Source organism: Euprymna scolopes, chromosome 14, assembly GCF_053919585.1.
Source record: "Euprymna scolopes isolate OS-2025 chromosome 14, ASM5391958v1, whole genome shotgun sequence".
NCBI lineage: Eukaryota > Metazoa > Mollusca > Cephalopoda > Sepiida > Sepiolidae > Euprymna > Euprymna scolopes.
In genome coordinates this window covers 54648110-54672298 of record NC_136495.1, presented here as the reverse complement: position 1 = coordinate 54672298, position 24189 = coordinate 54648110, and the positions used below count along the sequence as shown (strand labels likewise).

Genomic DNA, 24189 nt, shown 5'->3' with positions numbered 1-24189 from the left:
ATGGGATATATGTGGAAATTTTTCTAGCCCAGTAACGGGAGCCCACCATCTTTGCAGTAAACTTGGCAGTGTCTTCTATGGGCATGGTATTATTTTTTTAAGAGGCTGCAAGCTTTAAATTGACAACTCTATTTTCTTGAATTGCAGATTTAACAACTATCGGTTATTTTGAATTCAGCTTGGTTTGGCAATTCATCATGAAGAGACTGACACTCGAACAGTGTTTGCAAATGATACGATCAATTTACTGAGAGAAACAGTTGATGAATGAATAATTTCAGGGAATGGACACTTTTGTGCGATTTAACCCTATTAGATTATTTTCTTTGGGGATATATAAAGTTCCATGTCTATGCTGATAAACCAGACATAATAGACCGCTTGGAAAATGACATTTAACGTATTATTGCCGAAATACAGCCTAATTTCATGCATCGAGTTTGTGAAAATTGGACTTGCGCATCTTTTTGGGGCGCGAGCGCCCGCACACATCACATTCCCTGCTACTATGTGTGGGGGCAAGAGCTAACAGACAGTACGTACACTTTATACGCTTTCTCTCTCCATGAACTGGATTGACTTTCTCACTCTTTTTTCCGTTTTGCTTTGGTCCATCAACCAGAAAAGTTCGCGTCCACAGCTAGTGGCCCGAAGACATTTCCACGTGGACAAGTACCAACATGTGCGCGCAGCTTTACTGATGTCAACCCTCTATCTTTTTCTTTGTCTACACGCTGGACTGCCATTTCTCGTTCCACTACATTACTCACTCCTCTTTCCACACGCGGACATGAACATGAGTTACACCTAAAACATTCATTTTTCAACAGAAAATAAATGACATGTTTATTTTATCCAGCAATTGAGTTTTGTTCCCTTCTTTCCATTCGTTTCATTATTTTCTTTTGGAGCAAGTTAGGATATTTATATCCTGGCCCGCAGCAAATGATGGTGACCCCGATGTGGAACGAAACACTCATACACACACTCTCTCTTTCTCTCTCTCTCTCTCTACAACAATAGACTTTTCTTCTCACAAGTTAACAGCGAGAGATGCACGCCAAACTAAACACGTGCTGTACCCTTTTCTTTTATTTGTTTTTTCACAAAATAAATTCCTGTTCGTTTAATTCAATAAATGCGTTGTTCATTCCTTCCTCAAAACAATTCATTTTTCCTATTATGCCACAAGTCCCACAACAAACCGGCGACTGACCGATGTGAAACGAACAATCATGGTGACCCTACCTTTTTTTAAATTAATTGTTTTGAGCGAGACACGCGTTTTATTTGATAAAGAAAAGAAAAAAACGAACATTTAACAAAGAAAAACAAGTGAACTACAATGACGAAACCCCTCATCAGACTCGGCAGAAAAATAGACACGGAGCTGTCGATTTCATACCGAATATAAAGAAAAATTCGAACTCGACAAACATTTTTCATGGTTTCCTGACATTACCCTGCAACAAACGCAAGGAGCAAAATTACATAGGCCTATACACATTCTCTCCTGCACAGCAGATGCAACAACAAAGAAACAATGGACATCCCTATTAACACATAGGAAGAAGTTGAATCAACAATATGAGTTGAGATGCACCACGCACACTGATAAATTCACAACTGGAAGTTTCGTTGACAGCCGGCAACTGGACACCCGTTCAATACAAACGAATGTGCAACAAGCGTTCGTAAAAACAATGTACACACTACCGCAGACTCATTTGCGAAGACACCGTCAACTGGATACATCACGTCAACACTAACAAAATTTTCCTTCCAAACGAACAATTCACTTCACTGTCCAAGCAACTCGTTGCACATGTCAGCACACACACAAAAAAAAAAACCCCAAAAAACAAATGTCAGCCTAAAAAAAGAGAAAACGCCTTTTCCACACGTAAGTAAATACTTTTTTTGTACGACTGGAGGGATATATATAATACATCCACCACACCACTACAAATTGGTGACCCTACGTGAGATGAACACGCATTTCCTTCGATATATACCCTAGTCCACTACAGATTGGTGATACCCGAACATGAGATGAACACGCATTTCCTTCTATACCACAACTCCCGCAACATGAGTTAAAACACCGAAGCACGACCATATAAAATGAAAACTGGGGTTCCTGAAAAAGAGAGGAAATATTTATTATTTTTTTTTGTTTATTTACGTTGCATTTTATTTATTTTTATCAATATTTATATTGTTGTATTTTAGTTTATCTAAAATTCTTTATATGTTCATCGACGTTTTGTCTTTTGTTCAAAGACTTTCTCAAGATAAACTGGTGTAATGAAAAGCACAAAAGTTAAATACTTCGTAAAATCAATCGAAGTTTGCAAACATTTTTTGCATGTATGTGTGTAACATGTACAATTATATTGTTGGATTTCAAAGTCGGACCCAAATAACATTTAAGCAGACAAATCAAACTTTGCTTCTGACTAGCCAATTTTCATTTATTATTATAGTACAGTGTTATTGGCAATACAATGTATTTGGCTATAATTTATTTAAAAAATTACTGAATTCAGCTCAGAGGACTTCTGATATGGAATAAAAATAATGAAAAAGATGTTTCTTTTGATTGTCGGTCAAATACATTGTATTAATATAAAAATATCAACATTATTTTTTCTTGACATTATTCTTTAAAATCTCTACTTAAAAGGCACTTTTGTGTGTGTGTGTGTGTGTGAGAGAGAGAGAGAGAGAGTTCACTATGGACTGTGAAATAGCTTTTTTCACACAAATGTACTTTATATGACTGGGAATGTTCTTAGATAGGTTTTATACTAGAGTGCTTCTGATAAGTATCGAAAGAAGGAACAGTCTGATTTTGACCAAAGTTAACACTCTTATTCAGCCTAACATCGTAAGTGAATTTAAGAAGTTTTATCATCGCACAAGCAGAGGGTCCAGCATATAAAATCAACAGTAAGTTCTTTGATAAGAAAGAGGCATGTTCAAAATAAATGTAGAAACATAATTGAACGATGATGTTTGACTTTTGCATTTTAAACTTTAATTAATGCCATTATATAAAATAATTTTATAAAATCAACAATAGATTCTCTACAGTGCAATATAGACTACAATGTATTGTGGACTGTCACTGTGGAGAAGCATGTAAAACTTCCTTTTGATGCACAATGTCGATCCCTGACTAGAGCAAGCAATTAATCGATTTGATTGATAAATCGGCAAATTCACCAATTTTGATGATAATAAAAGTATTGGAAATATGAAACATTTGTTGATTCTCATTTAATCCTGGGCAACGTCAAGTCTCCATGCTAGTAATTATTGAAAAGAAAATTATTGATTCTCCTGTCGAGAATGAGTGTCCAATTAAATGATTTACATTCGTATTTTATTCAAATAAATCTGGCTAAGAATTTGACCCACTCTCTTTATCAGGCAAATGCTGAATGTATAGATTTGGTGTGTTTTGTCGGAGATGTGTAGGTTTTATTTTAGAGTTTTCCTTGAAGATGAGTTGTCACTTCAAAGTCAGAGAGCCAGGTCTAGTTTACTCTTTTATTTATCAACTGGGAGGAGGTTTATACTTTCGCTCTCTTGACCTAACAACCCTTGATAGTTTAAACCACTGCTAGACCAAGGCCCAAGAGAGTCTCTGTGCTTGAATGAAGCTTTCTTGGTGTTTAACAAGTGCGGAAAGACATTACAGGGTGGACGTTCTCGACATATAGCCAAACAAAGTAGTCCAGCGGGTTCAGGTCGAGAGGAGGAGGAGGGCCAGTGGGAGAAGGGTACAAAGTCGTAGCACTCCTTCTGAAGCCAAGTATGGGTCTCTTTGGACTTGTGGGCCGGTACTGAGTCCTCCTGCCACAACTAGGATCTGCCAGCAGCCACTTGATTTCACCTGGGAATCACTACACTGTTCAATACATCCGGATACATTTTGGTGTTGACTTTCAAGCCAATTTCGAAGATGTGAGGTGGCATGATGTGGCCTCACTTGAAACCACACCAAAGACCTGACCTAAAATTTTGTTTTCATCACCATGGACACATCCCTGTTATTTGTGGCAATTTAACAGTACATTTTGAGGGTGCTGGCAATGGTCCTGTTGTCATAACTTAGATTGATAGCGACACATCTCTGATCTCGCTTGTTGAACATTGTGTCACTTTCAGACATGATAGTAGATGGTCTGCAACAAAAAAAGAAAACCGGTTTTCATGAAACGGAAATGGAATTATGTCGTTTTTTTCTAGAGCGACAATTTTATCCTTTCATCCTGTATTGTTAAATTCCACAAGATTGTCACACATAAGTGATTATTAACCAATGTACTTGACCATTGGGCCATATGTCTATGTGGAAATTCTAGTATGAATTTAATACTTTCACTCGGTCATAGCTGACGAAATGAGAACAATCTACTATAGATTAAATACAGCATTCAGTATATAATTCTGTTCAGATTCCCAAGTTTGAACTAAACCTCTTAAGTAAACACTCCATCAAATCTCCACACTAACGTAATGTACTTGCAATAACCCTTATCCCTGAGTGGCTTCCGGGCCTTGATAAGTGGTGATCACTGTGTAAAAAAAAAAAAAAAAAAAAAAAAAAAAAAGATGCGGTTGAATAGTTACATTAGTCAGAATGTTATGAAAATAACACAACTAAAATATAGTAGCCCAATCATCTTCATCTAAAAAATACTGAAACTTAATGAAGTCGATGCTGTGCTTTGTTTCTTCTTCTTTTTTTTTTTTTTTTCGAATGCCTTGGACAAAATGTGTATTTTCAGTCGCATGCTTAACTTTCAGCCAAACACAATTATGTAATGCTAATTTGTCATTGAAAAATCTACATTCCATTGAATAAAGTTTCTTTGGAAAGTAGAGCAAATTTACTAACGAGTTTCTCCTACTTAAGTGTTGTTGGACGTAAAGTGGCGGCGCTTATATTTTCTTAACTTGTAATATAAAACTAACAAGCATTTAGTCATTACGAAATAAACATTTTTGAGGACTGTAAACAAGGGGGGGGGGGTAAAGTTAACTTCGTCGGATCTCAGAGAGAGGAGGGAGCAACGGGACACATGCCTGACCTAACGATCTTTCAACATGCTTATTCTATACAATATTTTCCAACGGTGACAAAAACGTCTAAGTATGTTTGGTAAGTGCCACTCCTTTATTTTTCAAGGTGCAAGGTCACTTGGTGTTGTCCTGGAGCAGAGATACATAATTAAAAAAAAAATGTATGTAACAAATAACTTCTTATTCTTCCTTTCCATGATTGCCTCACACTTCTCCCTTCTCCTCCTCTCTCCCTCTGAGATCTGGTTTAATATAATAGAAAGAAAAATGTTAACCTATGTCTGTTTCATAAACAAATACCAGTAGGAAATTATAAAAATAGTTTAAGGGTAAAAAAAAAAAATATTTTTTAAAAATTCTTACTGGTACTTGTTTATGAAACAACACCGAAACTAGGTTAGACATGAGTTAACATTTTTCTTTCTGTTATATACGAGAGAATTAAAGCATTTTTGTTGTTCCTTATATAACTAGATCACGTGTCACCCTGAATCCAATGATGTTAAGTTTATAAATGTATTTGGTGTAGTTTCTGATTTTTATCTAAACACACAGAATTATGAATTTAATTTTATATAATAAAAGATTAATCCTAAGATTATAAATATCTAATTTGTGGAACTATGATTTCTTTTCCTATGGAGATTCAACATGCACTCCAAAGAATATTGAAAATATTTTCTATTAAGAAGGTTGTTGTTTTGTCGATCTCAGTTTCGACAAATATTAGCACCTACCCTTCCCTGGAGGATTAAGTTCACATTTGTACAATTTTTATTTTTTTTAATTTTTTTCCAATCGGCAAAATTTATGAATTCATTTCTATTTTTTTTTTTTTTTTCAATATTCATTGTACAATGATATAAAATCAGAATATTTCATATTCTATTTTATACATTTCTATAGCGACACATGTATTGGCACTTATCCCAGATGAGCATTGCCATGTTGCATTTGATTTTTGTTTTGTTTTTTTAATTTTTATTTTAGAACACAAAAGTTGGAATAAACACCTGATACATAAAAAGTGGGGGAAAATTATAAACATAATCACTAATGTCAGAGTCCACATTTCAAAATCTCTACCCACAATCAAAATAAATATGAATTGCTAGGGTAAGCAGATTATAGAGAATACATGGGTTATGTAAAGTAAATGCAACTAACTTTTGTTTATGCCTGAGAAATATTTTGCACAAGAATATATGATCATTAGAAAAATACCATGTTGAGATGGCTAGCTGTCTATGGCATTCAGTCTTAACTGTCAACAGAAGTGAAAATAGCGTAAGCAAAGTGTGTGCGTGTATGTATATATATAATGCCCATCCAGCTGAAAATTTACTACTAGAAAAAGATAAAGCCTCTATTTTGAATCTCGCACTATACAAGTGCGAGTCTTTTTTTGTACTTCAAAATTGAAGAGTTCATTCTCTCTTTGGCAAGTAATAATACAGGGGAGATAATGTACATATACATTGTGAAGAATAAAATATCTCCACACGTATTGTGTTATTTTAAAAAAATCACATTTTTCTTAAAATATTTTAAAAGTTGTGTGATTTACTTAATGTATACCGTCGTTGGCATCTGTTATTTTCAAATTTGATCAAATTTATTGAGTGTTGAGAATGGTATGAACCTAAAATGGGCCCTTTTCTGTTCAGTCATAAGTAAAATAGTGACGTGATCAATTAAACGTATATAATTGTTTACCAAACGAAAAGTGGTTGATATGCCATAAAACGAACTTAACCATTTTTTTTTTTATCGTTCCTCAAATATATCTTAATTTCATGTTCATAATAAAACTTAGGACAGATTTGAATAAACGAGATGATAACCTTTATATCGCCATTTGATAATGAATGTTTCTTCTAGCAATGATGTCACAAGAAAAAATGTTACGTATGCAAAAGACAAACGAAGAAAAAAAGGCACACCTAAGCACTTGAATTAATTCTTAACCTCCATTTTGATTCAGTTGTTTGGTGTGCCCCCCCTTTTTTTTCTTTGTTGTTTCCAACAACTTTGTTACTGATGTAATGAGAATTCCATTTCAGACTTTTTTATGAAACTTTTTTTTTTCAGTTATCGGGAAAAAATTATTCAATAGTTTTTCAAGTTTAGTATTCGTTTCGTTCCCACATCCGATTTCATTTACTGATGCATTGTGGTGATTTTGTACCAAACATCGGTTATCTGTTCGAATTATTTCTACAAACTTTCTTTCTCCATTTCTCTCCCCCCTCCTCCCCATTCATTCTCTCTCCATTTCTCCCCCCCCCCCGATTCATTCTCTCTCTCTCCATTTCTTCCCCCCCCCCTCGATTCATTCTCTCTCTCCGTTTTCCCCTCTCTCGATTCATTCTCTCTCTCCGTTTCCCCCTCTCTCGATTCATTCTCTCTCTCCATTTCTCCCCCTCTTGATTCATTCTCTCTCTCCATTTATCCCCCCTTTTGATTCATTCTCTCTCTCCATTTATCCCCCCTCTTGATTCATTCTCTCTCTCCATTTATCCCCCCCTCTTGATTCATTCTCTCTCTCCATTTATCCCCCCTCTTGATTCATTCTCTCTCTCCATTTATCCCCCCCCTCCGATTCATTCTCTCTCTCTCCCCAATTCTCCCCCTCTTGATTCATTCTCTCTCTCCGTTTCCCCCCCTCGATTCATTCTCTCTCTCCATTTATCCCCCTCTTGATTCATTCTCTCTCTCCATTTACCCCCCTCTTGATTCATTCTCTCTCTCCATTTATCCCCCCTCCGATTCATTCTCTCTCTCCCCAATTCTCCCCCTCTTGATTCATTCTCTCTCTCCGTTCCCCCCCCCTCTCGATTCATTCTCTCTCTCCATTTCTCCCCCTCTTGATTCATTCTCTCTCTCCATTTCTCCCCCTCTTGATTCATTCTCTCTCTCCATTTATCCCCCTCTTGATTCATTCTCTCTCTCCATTTATCCCCCCTCTTGATTCATTCTCTCTCTCCATTTATCCCCCCTCTTGATTCATTCTCTCTCTCCATTTATCTGCCTCTTGATTCATTCTCTCTCTCCATTTATCTGCCTCTTGATTCATTCTCTCTCTCCATTTATCCCCCCTCTTGATTCATTCTCTCTCTCCATTTATCCCCCCTCTTGATTCATTCTCTCTCTCCATTTATCCCCCTCTTGATTCATTCTCTCTCTCCATTTATCCCCCTCTTGATTCATTCTCTCTCTCCATTTATCCCCCCTCTTGATTCATTCTCTCTCTCCATTTATCCGCCTCTTGATTCATTCTCTCTCTCCATTTATCCCCCCTCTTGATTCATTCTCTCTCTCCATTTATCCCCCCTCTTGATTCATTCTTTCTCTCCGTTCCCCCCCTCTCGATTCATTCTCTCTCTCCATTTCTCCCCCTCTTGATTCATTCTCTCTCTCCATTTATCCCCCCTCTTGATTCATTCTCTCTCTCCATTTATCCCCCTCTTGATTCATTCTCTCTCTCCATTTCTCCCCCTCTTGATTCATTCTCTCTCTCCATTTCTCCCCCTCTTGATTCATTCTCTCTCTCCATTTCTCCCCCTCTTGATTCATTCTCTCTCTCCATTTATCCCCCCTCTTGATTCATTCTCTCTCTCCATTTATCCCCCCTCTTGATTCATTCTCTCTCTCCATTTATCCCCCCTCTTGATTCATTCTCTCTCTCCATTTATCCCCCCTCTTGATTCATTCTCTCTCTCCATTTATCCCCCCTCTTGATTCATTCTCTCTCTCCATTTATCCCCCCTCTTGATTCATTCTCTCTCTCCATTTATCCCCCCTCTTGATTCATTCTCTCTCTCCGTTCCCCCCCTCTCGATTCATTCTCTCTCTCCATTTCTCCCCCTCTTGATTCATTCTCTCTCTCCATTTATCCCCCCTCTTGATTCATTCTCTCTCTCCATTTATCCCCCTCTTGATTCATTCTCTCTCTCCATTTATCCCCCTCTTGATTCATTCTCTCTCTCCATTTATCCCCCTCTTGATTCATTCTCTCTCTCCATTCATCCCCCCTCTTGATTCATTCTCTCTCTCCATTCATCCCCCCTCTTGATTCATTCTCTCTCTCCATTTATCCCCCCTCTTGATTCATTCTCTCTCTCCATTTATCCGCCTCTTGATTCATTCTCTCTCTCCATTTATCCGCCTCTTGATTCATTCTCTCTCTCCATTTATCCGCCTCTTGATTCATTCTCTCTCTCCATTTATCCCCCCTCTTGATTCATTCTCTCTCTCCATTTATCCCCCCTCTTGATTCATTCTCTCTCTCCATTTATCCCCCCTCTTGATTCATTCTCTCTCTCCATTTATCCCCCCTCTTGATTCATTCTCTCTCTCCATTTATCCCCCCTCTTGATTCATTCTCTCTCTCCATTTATCCCCCCTCTTGATTCATTCTCTCTCTCCATTTATCCCCCCCCCCGATTCATTCTCTCTCTCTCTCTCCCCAATTCTCCCCCTCTCGATTCATTCTCTCCTTCTCTCCCCAATTCTCCCCCCTCGATTCATTCTCTCTCTCCGTCCCCCCCTCGATTCATTCTCTCTCTCCGTCCCCCCCCTCGATTCATTCTCTCTCTCTGTCCCCCCCCCCTCGATTCATTCTCTCTCTCCGTTTCTCCCCCACTCGATTCATTCTCTCTCTCCGTTTCTCCCCCACTCGATTCATTCTCTCTCTCCGTTTCTCCCCCTCTCGATTCATTCTCTCTCTCCGTTTCTCCCCCTCTCGATTCATTCTCTCTCTCCGTTTCTCCCCCTCTCGATTCATTCTCTCTCTCCGTTTCTCCCCCTCTCGATTCATTCTCTCTCTCCGTTTCTCCCCCTCTCGATTCATTCTCTCTCTCCGTTTCTCCCCCTCTCGATTCATTCTCTCTCACCGTTTCTCCACCTCTCGATTCATTCTCTCTCTCCGTTTCTCCCCCTCTCGATTAAATCTCTCTCTCCGTTTCTCCTACTCTCGATTAAATCTCTCTCTCCGTTTCTCCTACTCTCGATTCATTCTCTCTCTCCGTTTCTCCCCCTCTCGATTCATTCTCTCTCTCCGTTTTCCCCTCTCTCGATTCATTCTCTCTCTCCGTTTCCCCCCCTCTCGATTCATTCTCTCTCTCCGTTTCCCCCCCTCTCGATTCATTCTCTCTCTCCGTTTCCCCCCCTCTCGATTCATTCTCTCTCTCCGTTTCCCCCCCTCTCGATTCATTCTCTCTCTCCGTTCCCCCCCTCTCGATTCATTCTCTCTCTCCGTTTCCCCCCCCCCTCTCGATTCATTCTCTCTCTCCGTTTCCCCCCTCCTCTCGATTCATTCTCTCTCTCCGTTTCCCCCCCCTCTCGATTCATTCTCTCTCTCCGTTTCCCCCCCCTCTCGATTCATTCTCTCTCTCCGTTTCCCCCCCCTCTCGATTCATTCTCTCTCTCCGTTTCCCCCCCCCTCTCGATTCATTCTCTCTCTCCGTTTCCCCCCCCTCTCGATTCATTCTCTCTCTCCGTTTCCCCCCCCTCTCGATTCATTCTCTCTCTCCGTTTCCCCCCCCTCTCGATTCATTCTCTCTCTCCGTTTCCCCCCCCTCTCGATTCATTCTCTCTCTCCGTTTCCCCCACCTCTCGATTCATTCTCTCTCTCCGTTTCCCCCCCCCCTCTCGATTCATTCTCTCTCTCCGTTTCCCCCCTCTCGATTCATTCTCTCTCTCTCCATTTCTTCCCCCCTCTCGATTCATTCTCTCTCTCCGTTTCCCCCTCTCTCGATTCATTCTCTCTCTCCGTTTCCCCCTCTCTCGATTCATTCTCTCTCTCCGTTTCCCCCTCTCTCGATTCATTCTCTCTCTCCGTTTCCCCCTCTCTCGATTCATTCTCTCTCTCCGTTTCCCCCTCTCTCGATTCATTCTCTCTCTCCGTTTCCCCCTCTCTCGATTCATTCTCTCTCTCCGTTTCTCCCTCTCTCGATTCATTCTCTCTCTCCATTTCTCCCCCTCTTGATTCATTCTCTCTCTCCATTTATCCCCCCTCTTGATTCATTCTCTCTCTCCATTTATCCCCCCTCTTGATTCATTCTCTCTCTCCATTTATCCCCCCTCTTGATTCATTCTCTCTCTCCATTTATCCCCCCTCTTGATTCATTCTCTCTCTCCATTTATCCCCCCTCTTGATTCATTCTCTCTCTCCATTTATCCCCCCTCTTGATTCATTCTCTCTCTCCATTTATCCCCCCTCTTGATTCATTCTCTCTCTCCATTTATCCCCCCCTCCTATTCATTCTCTCTCTCTCCCCAATTCTCCCCCTCTTGATTCATTCTCTCTCTCCATTTCTCTCCCTCCCTATTCATTCTTTTTCTCTTTTTCTCTAGCCCTCCCTATCCCTTGTCTATCCTTCTCTCAATCAACCTGACGATGTTGACTAAAGTTTTGTTATGAAAAACAGAATGTCCAACTTCTACTAAAAGCGCCTGGTTTCGAATCGAAATGTAAAAATATCAAAGTTGTCATCGTCTTGTTTACTCAACTTTGTGTGTTGAGTCAGAAGAGAAAGAATTTGTAAATTAAGCAGGGAAAACCTTTTCGAATGTATTTCTCAACTTTCCTGTACCCCCTCCCTCTTCTCGTTTCGCTTATCTTTTCTTTGCCATTGACTCGAGGGTGGGAATGATAAAAGTATTTAAAAAAGAAAAAAAAAAAAAAAAGAGTAACGAAAATTGACCCAGAGATAGCGATAGTGGCCGTGACTGGCTAAACTTTGGTCCTACCATTTTAACTCCCCTTCCCCTCTATCTCGTCTTTGATTTCTGCACAACAGAATGAAGAAGAAGAGGAAAAGATAATAGTTCTTATCTTGTCTGATGACATTTAAGCCCTTTTTTTATTGGGAGGGGGATTGGTATTTGAACATTCGTGAACTGGAGAATTCATAAATCCAAAAAGAAAAATAGGAGAAGAGTTCCTATTTACAATGCCTCCCCACGGGACAGAATTAGACACCAGGGTCGTTTTTGTGTGGAGAAAAGGATAAGAGTTAATGAAATGAATGAATTGTCAGTTGAATGATGAAGAATATTATGAAAGGATTGAAAATGGTGAGTGGTATGAAGAAAATTTGATTACATATGGGGAGGCTTTATGACACATATTTGAAGACAACCATGTTGTAGTTTGCAGTGAAGCAGTCCTGTACTAATGTGTTTTACAGATGGAAAGTTCTCCGATAGAAACTCTGTTCATGGAAATTCTGTTTGATGTTAAGCACACAGAAAAAGAAAGGAAACTTCTTTGGAGTTGAGAAATAAAAATTCTTGCTGTGAAGTTCTTAGAAGGAGGAACCAGAGATTGGAGCTCAGTCGAGCTGTGGCTGCACGATGTATCTGAATCTTATATAAGTTGGGTACTTTTTGAAACATCTACAAGCTTAAATGTAAAAAAAAAAAAAAGGTTCAATTATTTGTCAAAACAATTTTCTAATTTATTATATAACCTTTGAACCCTGAATCATAAAATTAATCAAGTGTTAAAAAAAATCTTAATGTCCTATTTCTTTGGGGGGGGGGAGCACTTTAATTTTGAAGTTTAATGTAAAATTATCCTCTTCTTTTCTTGAATTCGTATTCTATCTGCATAGCGCCAGTAGAGAAGGCAGCCATTGTTGAGGACTTTAAGCTGGGTGCAGATCAACCATTAGGCCAGATTTGCAACCATAGAGAAGGATTGTTCACACCATGCCAGATAGATGTATCCCTTGGTTGCCATTTAAATCTCTCATTGACATCACAGTAACTATGTGAGATGGACGAAGGCATATATTGCAGTTCCTATATAACATTTAACCTCAGTTACCTCTTGTCATACTTCTTACAGTGGGAGAGAACTAAATACCTTTAGTTATTATTCTTGTAGTAAGGATGGAACCTACAACCTTCAGATGACTGTCACTTAAAACTGTTAATCATTGCCTTTATCCATTGTACCACAAAATTCAAAAACATTCTCAGATAATGTATCATTATTATTTACAACTTTCAAACTGTTATCCTCATTTTAGTTTCAAATTTTCCTGCCAATATACTCTCTGACCATTTTCCGGTGCCTCTTGCTGTAGTTGGTCACCTTCCTGGAATTTTGAACAGATCCCTTTAATCAGTTTGTAAATGGCTTGCATTGCAAGCCTTTTAGATATCCAATGTCAGTTATTTCTCAAGTTCCTTAACCAGGGATATCATTGTTGCTGAGATTAAATTACATTGCTCTATTTCCAAATATTTTTTTTTCTTCTTTTTTGGACGTAAAAAAGAGAAAGATCTTATTTCTCGACTGCTGCTGCCCAACATCCAAATGGATCTTATTACGCCATGTTATTACTAAATAAATAAATAAAAAATCTAAAAAAAAAAACTTAGTACGATGATATCTTAGTGAATGAAACTAATATTAAAATACTAGAAACAAGATCCGGAGTTGCTCCGGATTAAATGATGAACCTTATCTCTTTCTTGCGCACATCCCATAACACCATGGTATCTATTTTAGTATGGTTTACATTTTATAATATTCAATTTTAGGCATAAAAGAGAAAGAATGTATTTATCATTGATTTGGAAGTAAGTGAAATGAGAAATATTGGAAAAAAAAAAAAATTGTAAATCATCGGATAAATGTGTGGATGCAAACTAAAAGAAAAGATCCCATCAATTGAGTTTCGTCAGAAACTTGGGATTCATGAAATTACGGATGCTGCGTACATTTGATGTCTGAGGTAGTTTGGTTATGTGCAGTGTATCACATCTGGCATCAACTACATAATGCTTTTGAATATCCCGAGCAGTATGGAGCATGGTAGACTGAGGAAGACATGCTTTGAGTATGTAAAATGATGTAACTGCATGCAACATTACTGATATCGACCCTTTGGTTCGGACTGCATATATAATCGGAATGAGATGTTGCTTGGTGTTGCCCATTCCAGAATCTAGGACACTCTTGCTACTGTAAATACCAAAAGTATAGTTTTAACACTTTTTAAGGCATTCTTTGCATTTCCTGAAGATTCTGAGAATAACTTTTGTGCATAAATATACGAGTTTACATTAATTCTTGGAATCAAAACAATCCCCCCCCCCAAAAAAAAAAACAAAAACAAAAAAAAACTGGTCATTCTGAATTGTGTGCTATGGAAATTTATTCATAAATAATAAAGTAAAAATTATTTTCATGTTTTTCATTCGCTAACTGAAATCCTCCACTTAGGAAATACATTGTTTTTTTTTTTTTTTCGCCCTTAATGTTAATATAATTTGATACTGCGACTTTAATAAGATTTTCAAGACATACATTTCAATTTCTGTGACTTGTTGCTTTGAAACCTTTTTTTTTTTTTTTTTTTTCCATGGATTCATTTACAAAAATGAATCATGTGAATAACAAGACTCACTGGGTAAAATTTTTTTGAACATTGAATATTTCAAGTTTTAAATTTGTTTTTAGTTGAAAAATAAGCGAGAATCATTAAAAGAGTAGTTTGGCGCACATTATCATTTTTTCCGCACTTCCTATACTTAGATGGGTGATTATTTGGCAATAAGTCCCAGGGGAGATAACCATCCTCCTCCTCTCCCCTCTTCTTTGGACACCTTCATTAGAAGATCACAATGGCATACGTTTATTCACTTTTCTTCATGTATTTAGTCAACATAAAAGAATATTCACAGCAGTTGATTGGATGAGACATTAAAGAAAGGAACAATTATTTTGATTAATATCCCCCCCCCCCCAACGCAGTGTGCATCTATATTTGCATCTGGCAAAGTTGATCATTTCTCATCAATCAATATAACAACCAGGTGTGCTACTTGATTCATTGCATTTTGTCAAACGATTGGCAGGAAGTGGTTGAATCTAAAAGTCGACATAGAAATTAATCCTTTCTTTAAGGATTTTAAATTGTTTTCTGTTTCACTAAAAATAAAATGCTCTTAAGATGTAACAAAGCATCTATGATTATTGACGTGCATTTTTTTTCCTATTTATATGATAGCTTTACCTACTCTGTATTTGCCCTGAAAGCCTTTTTAGTATCATGTCTTGGCATCTATTTGGTCTAGTTTGAACTGGAACAAGAAAATCGTGTGGGTATGGATTTTTTCCATGCTGTCAAAAAGCCTGCAAAAAAATGAATGAAGAAGTTTGTGTTATTCGTTGCTGTTTGAGAACAGTAACGAATAACCTGAATCAGTAAAGCAAAAAACATGCTTCCAAATGATATATAACATGGCTATATATATATATATATATATATATATATATATATATATATATTAATGAATTAATTCAGAAATTGCATATAAAAGTAACATGTGAGAAAATGATATTGTTTTTTCATTAATCTAATATTAGTGTTGGGATGATTAATCGGAATTAGGAACCGGAAAAATTGGAACTTTAGAGAGTATTGGAATCGGAAAAAATTGTGCTTATTTTCTGATGCCAAAAACGATTCTTTTGATTGTCTTTTTTATTTGATTTTGTTTGAAGCAAAATCTACAACTGCTGGTAATAATGATAAAATAATAAATATTTATTGATTTTTAAACTACTAGTAAAACTAAAATCTATAAATCATCCTCCACAAGTGTATTTTTATCTTTGAGAAAATATATGCACATTTAACATGTGTTTACAGAGATCAGGGGGAAAAAATAGCAATTTCATACTTAAATCTTTAGAGATTTATGAAGAATCAGAATCGGAAATTTAGTACGGAATCAGGAATTGTATTGGAATTTGGAAAAATAACATTTACTAGATTTTGAAGCCAGTTTTTTGAAAAGGGTGCCCCAGGCAGCTCCTCCCCAGATGTTTAAGGACGTATTTAGTTCTTGTACCAGTAAAGGATTGCATTGGGAGTGAGATACCTTCTAGAGTGGTGGAATGATGCAACCATTTTTCGAGCGACCTTGGTAACAGATTTGATGTAAGTCTTCCATTTCAAGTCAGGTCTGAAAGTCAAAAAAGTGTAACATTTTTCTGTTAAGCATTCTATCTCTCTACCTCTTCCTATCTGTCCTTTATCTTTCCTTCCCCTCCTTGCTGTTTCCCCCCTCCATCTTTCCAAACCCTCTTTCTCCTCCACTCATATACAGTGAAAAAAACAAAAAAAAACTGAGATTTCTAAAGCACTACTGAAATCACCTAAATAAAATTAAGGTGCTTCCGGAGCACTACTAAAACTACCCTTTCTGAATTTTTTTCCATCTCCTCTTCCTGTATAAGAGAAATGATGTTAATGATGACAATAGTCCAAAGAGAATGTTAGGAAACAATGAATAAAATCTAGAGTTTCCGTCTAATAATTTAAAAATGAGTCAATATTTGCTTTCCAAATGAGTACATAATAAAATTGAAAATGCCTGAAATACCCCCTCCCCCTTTAATGAAACCTAGCAGAGTTGACACTCAAAGAATCTATATTTTTTTTCTTTTTTTAAATTTTAAATGTTATTCATCTGTGGTAACACCAATTAAGAATATATCAACTTTGTGGTTTTGAATTTTACCTGGATATGTAGGAGCCAGTATAGTGAGGGTGTGGGGTAATGTTTATTTCTTTTTCTTTCTTTTTAATAACACAAGGATGGGGGTCATGTGATTGAACCATTCTTGCACCTTGATCCTTATTTTGGCTAAATGGGAAATTGAAAAGGTTCAGTCCAATTAATTGGCTGGTCACACATCATGCCTTCGTATCTATAAGTTCATTCCAACTGTATTATTCAATCTGATTCTCCGAAAAATCAAAACTTAATTGTTCCTTTTTATTTTTCTCCCCAAATAGAAACTAGAAGGCGGTGGCTAGTGGTCAGTCGTGCTGTGAACAATTATTACCAATGCCAAGGAGCAATGCTTTCTAAGAGTAATATCACTGGTGAAGTGCCCAGTTTTCGTGTTCTTGAGTAATGATGTGGTACTCCCTATGAAATTTCTTTTTATGAGTTGTGCATTGTATTCTAAGAGTAATATCACTGGTAGAGTGCTCAGTTTTCGTGTTCTTCAGTCATGATGTGGTACTCCCTGTGAAATTTCCTTCTAAGAGTAATGTAATGTTTTCTAGAAACATAAAATAATTTTCATACCTATAGAATTATATTTGATAGGTTTATTCAGCATTAGATGACACACAGATGGTTAATATGCTTTTAACCAAAGCAAACCTTTTTGTTTATTAACAGTTGAAAATAATAAAGAAAGGAAAGAATAAAATGATTGATTTAACTCGCAGTTGTTGTAGTTAGGTGACGTGACAAGTCACGTTTTTTTTTTTTTATTCGGTTTATTAAAAAAAACACTTTTTGTTTTGTGTTTTTTGGACTTTGTTTTGGATGAAGCCATTAATTCTACTTTCGAATGATTAATCAAGAAAAAATTTATCAAACTTATCTTTTAACGAAGTCTCAAATAAAAAGCATATATAGTTCTACATTCATAAAGTCTCTCACAAGAATTGTGTTTTTAGACTGTTTTTAATTTTTGTTTGTTTAAAATACAAAATCATTTTTAGGATTTATTTTATTTCTTGGTTTATCTGTTTATATTTATAGGGTGCTATGTCCTTAACTGCTGCTAGGATTTTGTTCTGTTTCTAAGTGATATGCATTTTTATTTTACAATCCCAATTGGGTTTTTCTAGTAGAATACATATTAAGAGGCGGGTGGGGGTAGGGCGTTCAAGAAAAAAAAGGGAAAGAAAATAGAATTCCTAGTTTGTATATAGTAAAGTAAAAACCACAAAGTTACTTTTGAAAATAATATATATGTACTAATAGGATCTGTATCTCAGTGTTAGTGATCCTAACCCTAACCTAGGAAAGTATATTCAAACAAAAAATTCTATGCCCCAACATTTGATTATGGGAGTGATTCTATAATTTTACATTAATTTTACAATTTTACATTACATTAATATGATTAGGAAGCGAATTACAGGTATTGTTAATAGTTGTTCTGTGATATGTCATAATTAAATTAATAAAATAAAAGAAGACAGCAACATGTTATGTTGAAGATATATACAAAACTAATCCCTGACTGTAAATTATAAGTGTTTGTATGGGGTTCTGCTATGAGTGATTTTATAATTTTGTTGTTGACGTTTCCAATTCTCTCAATGTGTGGCTTTTCACTGACGATCTCGTTAACTGCTATTTCTGTTTAATTTACTTGAAGAAATCCTTTTATACTAAGGCAATTTTTATTTTGTTTGAAGAACATGATTTTTTATAAATTATAGTGAAAATAATTTCTGAATAGTTCTGTAAATATTCTAATAAGTTATTTTTTATAAATAGAAAAGTAAAATAGATCGATATCTAGCAGCCAATGTAGTGAGGGGCTGGGGTAACGGACGTTTATTTCTTATAGGGTGTTTTGTTTTCTTTTTAATAACACAAGGATGGGGTCCATGTGACTGAACGATTCTTGCACTTTGGCCCTTACTTTGGCTAAATGTGAATAACATGCAGTTATATTTCTTCTATTATCAGGTACTGAATGAACCCTTGGTCATAGATAAGTACAGATTACTTTTTAGCGTGTCGCAATGACTAAGGGTTCATTGGGTACCTGGATAATAGAAGAAATATAAGAGTGTGTTATTCACGCATAATGAACATAGACATAGTAACACCGCATGCATTACAATAAAATGAATAATAATCGTCTATTTTTTTGTGTTTGAAAATATATGTTCAATATTTTATGTTGAAATATTGTTCCAATAACGTATTCAATCAAAATATTCCCAAAGAAATAGGTTTTTGTCTCCATCTAAGAAGAAATTCTTGTAGACTAAGGGAAGTTTTGTGATGGGCATGCGTGGAAGTGCCCAAGAATGATTTGCATGCTCTTGCTAGACATCTTTTGGGGTATAAGAATGCACTCGTCCAGGAGTGATATAAGGATGACTCTGGAGTCATTTGAAAGTGGCGTCGTAGATCACTTGTAATGTGGCGAATAGAGTTAAGGGTTGTTGCGAATTTGAAACTGTGGATATTAAGTAAAAATATAATCTAACGCTATATATATATATATATATATATATATATATATATATATATATGCCAGATAAACCATCTAGACTCAGAAGGTCTAGTTACCATAGATGTGCTCAGCACCTAATATTTAAATAGTTTTTATCTAAGAAAATGATATAATTTGTGATTTAATACGAAACAAGAACATAAGTCAATCCTGACACTGCATTTCTTCCCCTGACAATGTAAGGATGAGCAAAAGTCTTATATGGATTTTCTTTATATTGTATGAAGTATTCATTGAATTATGCCATGGAATACGTTAATAATTTAAAAAATTATCTGACCAGGCTGAAATTGTGCATGGTTGTTATCGTTATCAAATAACATGAAATATAGAAAAATTGTAAGTTGAAATTCCATCAAGTTTGTTATAAGAACAGAGGCTCCAAACTACTGCCAGATATCAATTGCTACTTAAGTTTGTTTTAAATAAGTCCTTTATAACATGTGGCCTTGTTTATGTAACACTTAAATCTTTGAAAGATGTCTTGATGTCATTCATTCATAGCAGGTTTTCCTATCACATTTGCTGCTGTTTGTAAAACCGATTCTCTCCATCCTCCTCTGCTGACTATCAAAGTTTTAGAAATATTTCACTAACCTGAATAAAATTCTATTTTCAAATTTATTTTATCCATCAGCATTTTTTCGTTTTATATTCTAACAAAATTCTAAATTTTTTTTTTTTACATTTGTCACTTTTAGACATTCCGATAAACCTCTCTAGATTGTCAAGGAAAAATATCTCTTTCTGGGAGACTTAACTTCGATTTTGTTAAACATTAAAATTCAACCGAATGTCAGAACGCAATGCAATAATGTTGAAATAAAATTCAGTACTGAAAACAATGCTGTATGAACAATAATCCAATTTACTGTTTACAACCAGGATATAAATAATTAATAAACATTGATGAATGGTCTGCTAATCTAAATATATACTTTTCAAATGGGATGACTTCTTTTGTGTGTCTATGTGGAAATAAAACAAAAACATGTAATTATATGAATCATGTCTCTACAAAGAACTATATAAAAAAAAATTCTAAGAGAATAAAAAGAACGAATGTGCGAACATCACCAGATGCATCTGGTTCTGGTGTTTTCGTTGAAAGAATAGTAGGATTCAATTTGGTGTGTCTGCCTCTTTGTTAGTTAGAGAATTTTTTTTTCTGTTCGAAATTGGTTCTTCAATTTAGATTTTTTTTTTTATTGTGTCTAATTGGTTGAAAAAAAAATCTCAATTCTTTTTTGTATTTTATACTACATTAGCTCCTTGGCCTTTTGGCCAAGATCAAAGTGTAGTATCTGTTCTTTAGATGCTGCACTTCCATTTCTTGTTCTCTTTCGGTGGAGGAGCAATCCTTCACGACTAAGACAATTTTTTATTTTTGTACCTTTTCTCCACATTAAAAAACGACCCTGGTGTCTAACTCTGTCCCGTGAGGAGACGTTGTAAATAGGTACTACACTAGAAAGGAGACCCAACGTTGCTCAGAATTAAATGAGGAACAATGAATGTTCCACAGTTCCAATACTTTTATTGTCATTGAAATTGGTGAAATCATCCATTCGTCAATCAAATAAATTGATTGCCTACTCTAGTCAGGAACCCACTGCAGTGCACGGGGAGTTACCTTCATATGCCTCCCCCACAGTTCCTTATTGTTAATTATTAGTGATGGGACGATTCCAATATTTTTCCCAATTCTGATACAATTACCGATTCTGATACGTTATAAATCTCTAAATATTTAACTATATTACCGTAAAAACACACATGTTAAATGTGTAGATATTTTCCTAAACATAAAAATATACCTGTGGGGGAAGATCTATCGATTTTAGCTTCACTGGTGGTTTCAAATCTATTTAAATCAATCTAAATAAATCAAATAAATCAATCTAAATAAATATTTATTATTTTATCATTATTATCAGTAATTGAAGATGTTGTTTTAAACAAAATCAAATAAAAAAAGACAATTAAAAGAATCGTTTTGGCATCGGAAAATCTGTCCAAATTTTTTCGATACCGATTCCGATACCCTCAAATATTCCGATTTTTTCCCCCCAACACTACTAATTACCTGAGGCGTTCTTACCGAAGGAATGCCTATGGGGCTGCCCAAGCACTTTTTGTAGACAGAATGCCCCTCCTTAAGGGCGCTGACTTCTCAGTCCACAATTCACTGTAGTTTACATTGCTCTTTAGAGAACCTATTGTTTTTTTTATCAATTTTTTTTTTTTTATATAACGACTTGAAATAAAATTTAAAATGCAAACGTAAAGTACAATGGTTGAATTGTGCTCGAAATAGAAATATTCATTTTGAACGCTCCTGTGTCTTATATGCTGTGCTCTTCTGCTTGTATGATGATAAAACTTCTCAAATGCACTTATGATGATAATAGGTTAAGAAGAAAGTTCTTGCGGACAAATGCTGTATTTTCAAATAAGTTTTCGTTCTAATACCTTCACTTTATACATCCTTTTAAAGATCGTTTTTTGCTCTATCGTTTAAATTTCAATTGTTTTAAAATAATTATCGTTTAAATTTCAATCGTTTTAAAATAATTATCGTTTAAATTTAAATTGTTTTAAAATAATTGTCGTTTAAATTTCTCTTGTTTTAAAATAATTGTCGTTTAAATTTCTCTTGTTTTAAAATGATTGTCTTCTTTTAAGAACGTTGAATACAAGATGAAAAAAAAAGCAAATTCGCACAATTTTCTGATTTCAATTCAAAGCCGAAAAGCTGCCGAAACAGCTTGCGATATCAACGAAACATTTGGCCCAAGAACCACTACTAAACACACAGCACAATGGTGGTTTAAAAAATTTTGTGGTGATGAGTCTTGAAGATAATGAGCGTAGTGGTCGGCCATCAAATGTTGACGACAATCAAGTAAGAACTTTAGTCAAAGCCAATTCACACACATACTGTTCGAGAATTTGCTTCTGAATTAGATGTAACGTATACAACAATTTCCAACCACTTGAGAGAGATTGAAAAGACAAAAAAACTTGATAAATTGGTGCCTTACAAATTGAACAACGATCAAAAGAAACGCCATTATGAAGTGTCATCTTCCCTTCTTTTATGCAACAAGAACGACTCGTTTCTTGACTGGCTTGTGACTTAAAACGAAAAGTGGGTTCTTTATGACAACCGGTAATGCTCAGTTCAGTGGTTAGATACCAGCAAAACTCCATGATACTTCTCAAAGCCAGAGTTGCACCAAAAGAAGGCCATGATGACTGTTTAGTGATCTGCGACCGCTCTCATCCATTAGTTTTTTGAATGCAGGCAAAACCATTACAGTAGTAATGTCAACAAATGGATGAAATGTATCAGAAACTTTGACAACACCACCCAGCATTAATCAACAGAAAAGACCCAATTCTCCTCGACGATAATGTCCAACCGCACACTGCTAACCAGACCCTGCAGCAGTTGAACGAATTGGGCTACAAAACTCTGCCTCATCTGCCATACTCTCCAGACTTCTCACCTACTGATTACCACTTTTTCAAGCATCTCAACAACTTTCTGCGTGAGAAATGCTTCAAAAGCCTAAACAATATCAAAAACGCCTTCAGCGACTTCATCATCACCAGAACGCAAGATGTTTACATTACTGAAATGAGTACACTTGTTTTGCGTTGGCAAAAGTATGATGCTTTTTTTTCGATCAATAATTTTTTGTTTGAGCCGAGATATGTTCATCTGAATTTAAGAAAAAAAAACTTTCTTGTCAATCTGTTAACTTTGGTCAAAATTTGACTGGTTCCTCTTTGATGGAATTTCTTTCATTATTGATTTTCGATACCTATTGAAGGTTTCGTATCACAATACCATCTTAGAACTGCACGCCTGTGGAACTCTGTTCCGTCTGCCTGCTTCCCACCTGACTACAACTTGGATGTCTTCAAGTCCAACGTTAACAAATTCCTAATGAACCGCCCCCTTAAATAAACACTTCATCAAATCTCCACACTAACGTATTGTACTTGCAATAACCCTTATCCCTGAGTGGCTTCCGGGCCTTGATAAGTGCTGACCACCGTGTAAAAAAAACAAAAAAAAAACACTTCCAGGTACGTAAAGTACATGTTTAAAATTTCAAAAAGATCAGTCCAGCCATCTTGGAGTCCATAGGGAACGCACACACTTTTCATATAAGTAGAGAGTTGCTATATATGCTTAATTTTTCAGAAACTTCTTTTTATGCATTCTAAATAATTTTGAGGCATGTTTTTCTGTAGGTCTATATTTTTGATAAAAATTTATTATACAACGCTTTAAAATATCTAACCATTTATAAGATGTTATGTCAAAATCTGCTGTTTACGAGCGCCATTTAATGAGTAACACCTTTCTCCTTGATTCCAGCCATCACCCTCTCCCCTGCAAAAAAACTCAAAACATGTCCATGATGTGTTAAATCCATCAAGCTGAACATAAGCCACTGATATTGTTTACAAATTTTCTTGAAGCCTCACAAACATCAGTTTGACATGTGAAGAACGACTGTGTTGGCTTCAACTGATAATTGTGCCTTTGTTTTACTCGTGAAGTAGAATGCCACACACCATTTCTTTTTTGGGACATTTCTAAAGAAATAAGGTTAGATTAAATTAAAAAAACAAAAAAAACCCTCTTGAAACATTGAAATTATAAATGTGTGGTTACACATGAGGATGGAATTAGAAAAATAAAACATAAATGTTTCGTATTCATTGTGAATAGGCAGGACTTTTCAGCCAATTTATCTGAGGAATCGGTACATTCTTGTCATTCTTGATGAATGCAAATGCAAATGTTTCTGTTCATCTCACTTGATTCCAACTCTATTATTTTCTTGTTAATTCTTGCACGTTGTGTTTATGTTCAATGCAAGCTTTACATATTCCTAAAACATCTGTTACTTGTTAGATTAACATTTATTATATATTATATTAAATGGTAAAACACGTACAGAATAGTTAGCACTCGCAAACCAAAATGG

General features: G+C 35.9%; 1 protein-coding gene and 1 pseudogene across 1 annotated transcript in view; both read left to right on the top strand.

Moving 5' to 3' along the window:
* Positions 1 to 24189, top strand: part of LOC145293023 (phosphatidylinositol 4-phosphate 3-kinase C2 domain-containing subunit beta-like) — a 264977-nt gene that overhangs the window by 7552 nt on the left and 233236 nt on the right. The gene's annotated exons all lie outside the window — the stretch shown is intronic.
* On the top strand, positions 20445 to 20578 carry LOC145293496 (U2 spliceosomal RNA; annotated as a pseudogene).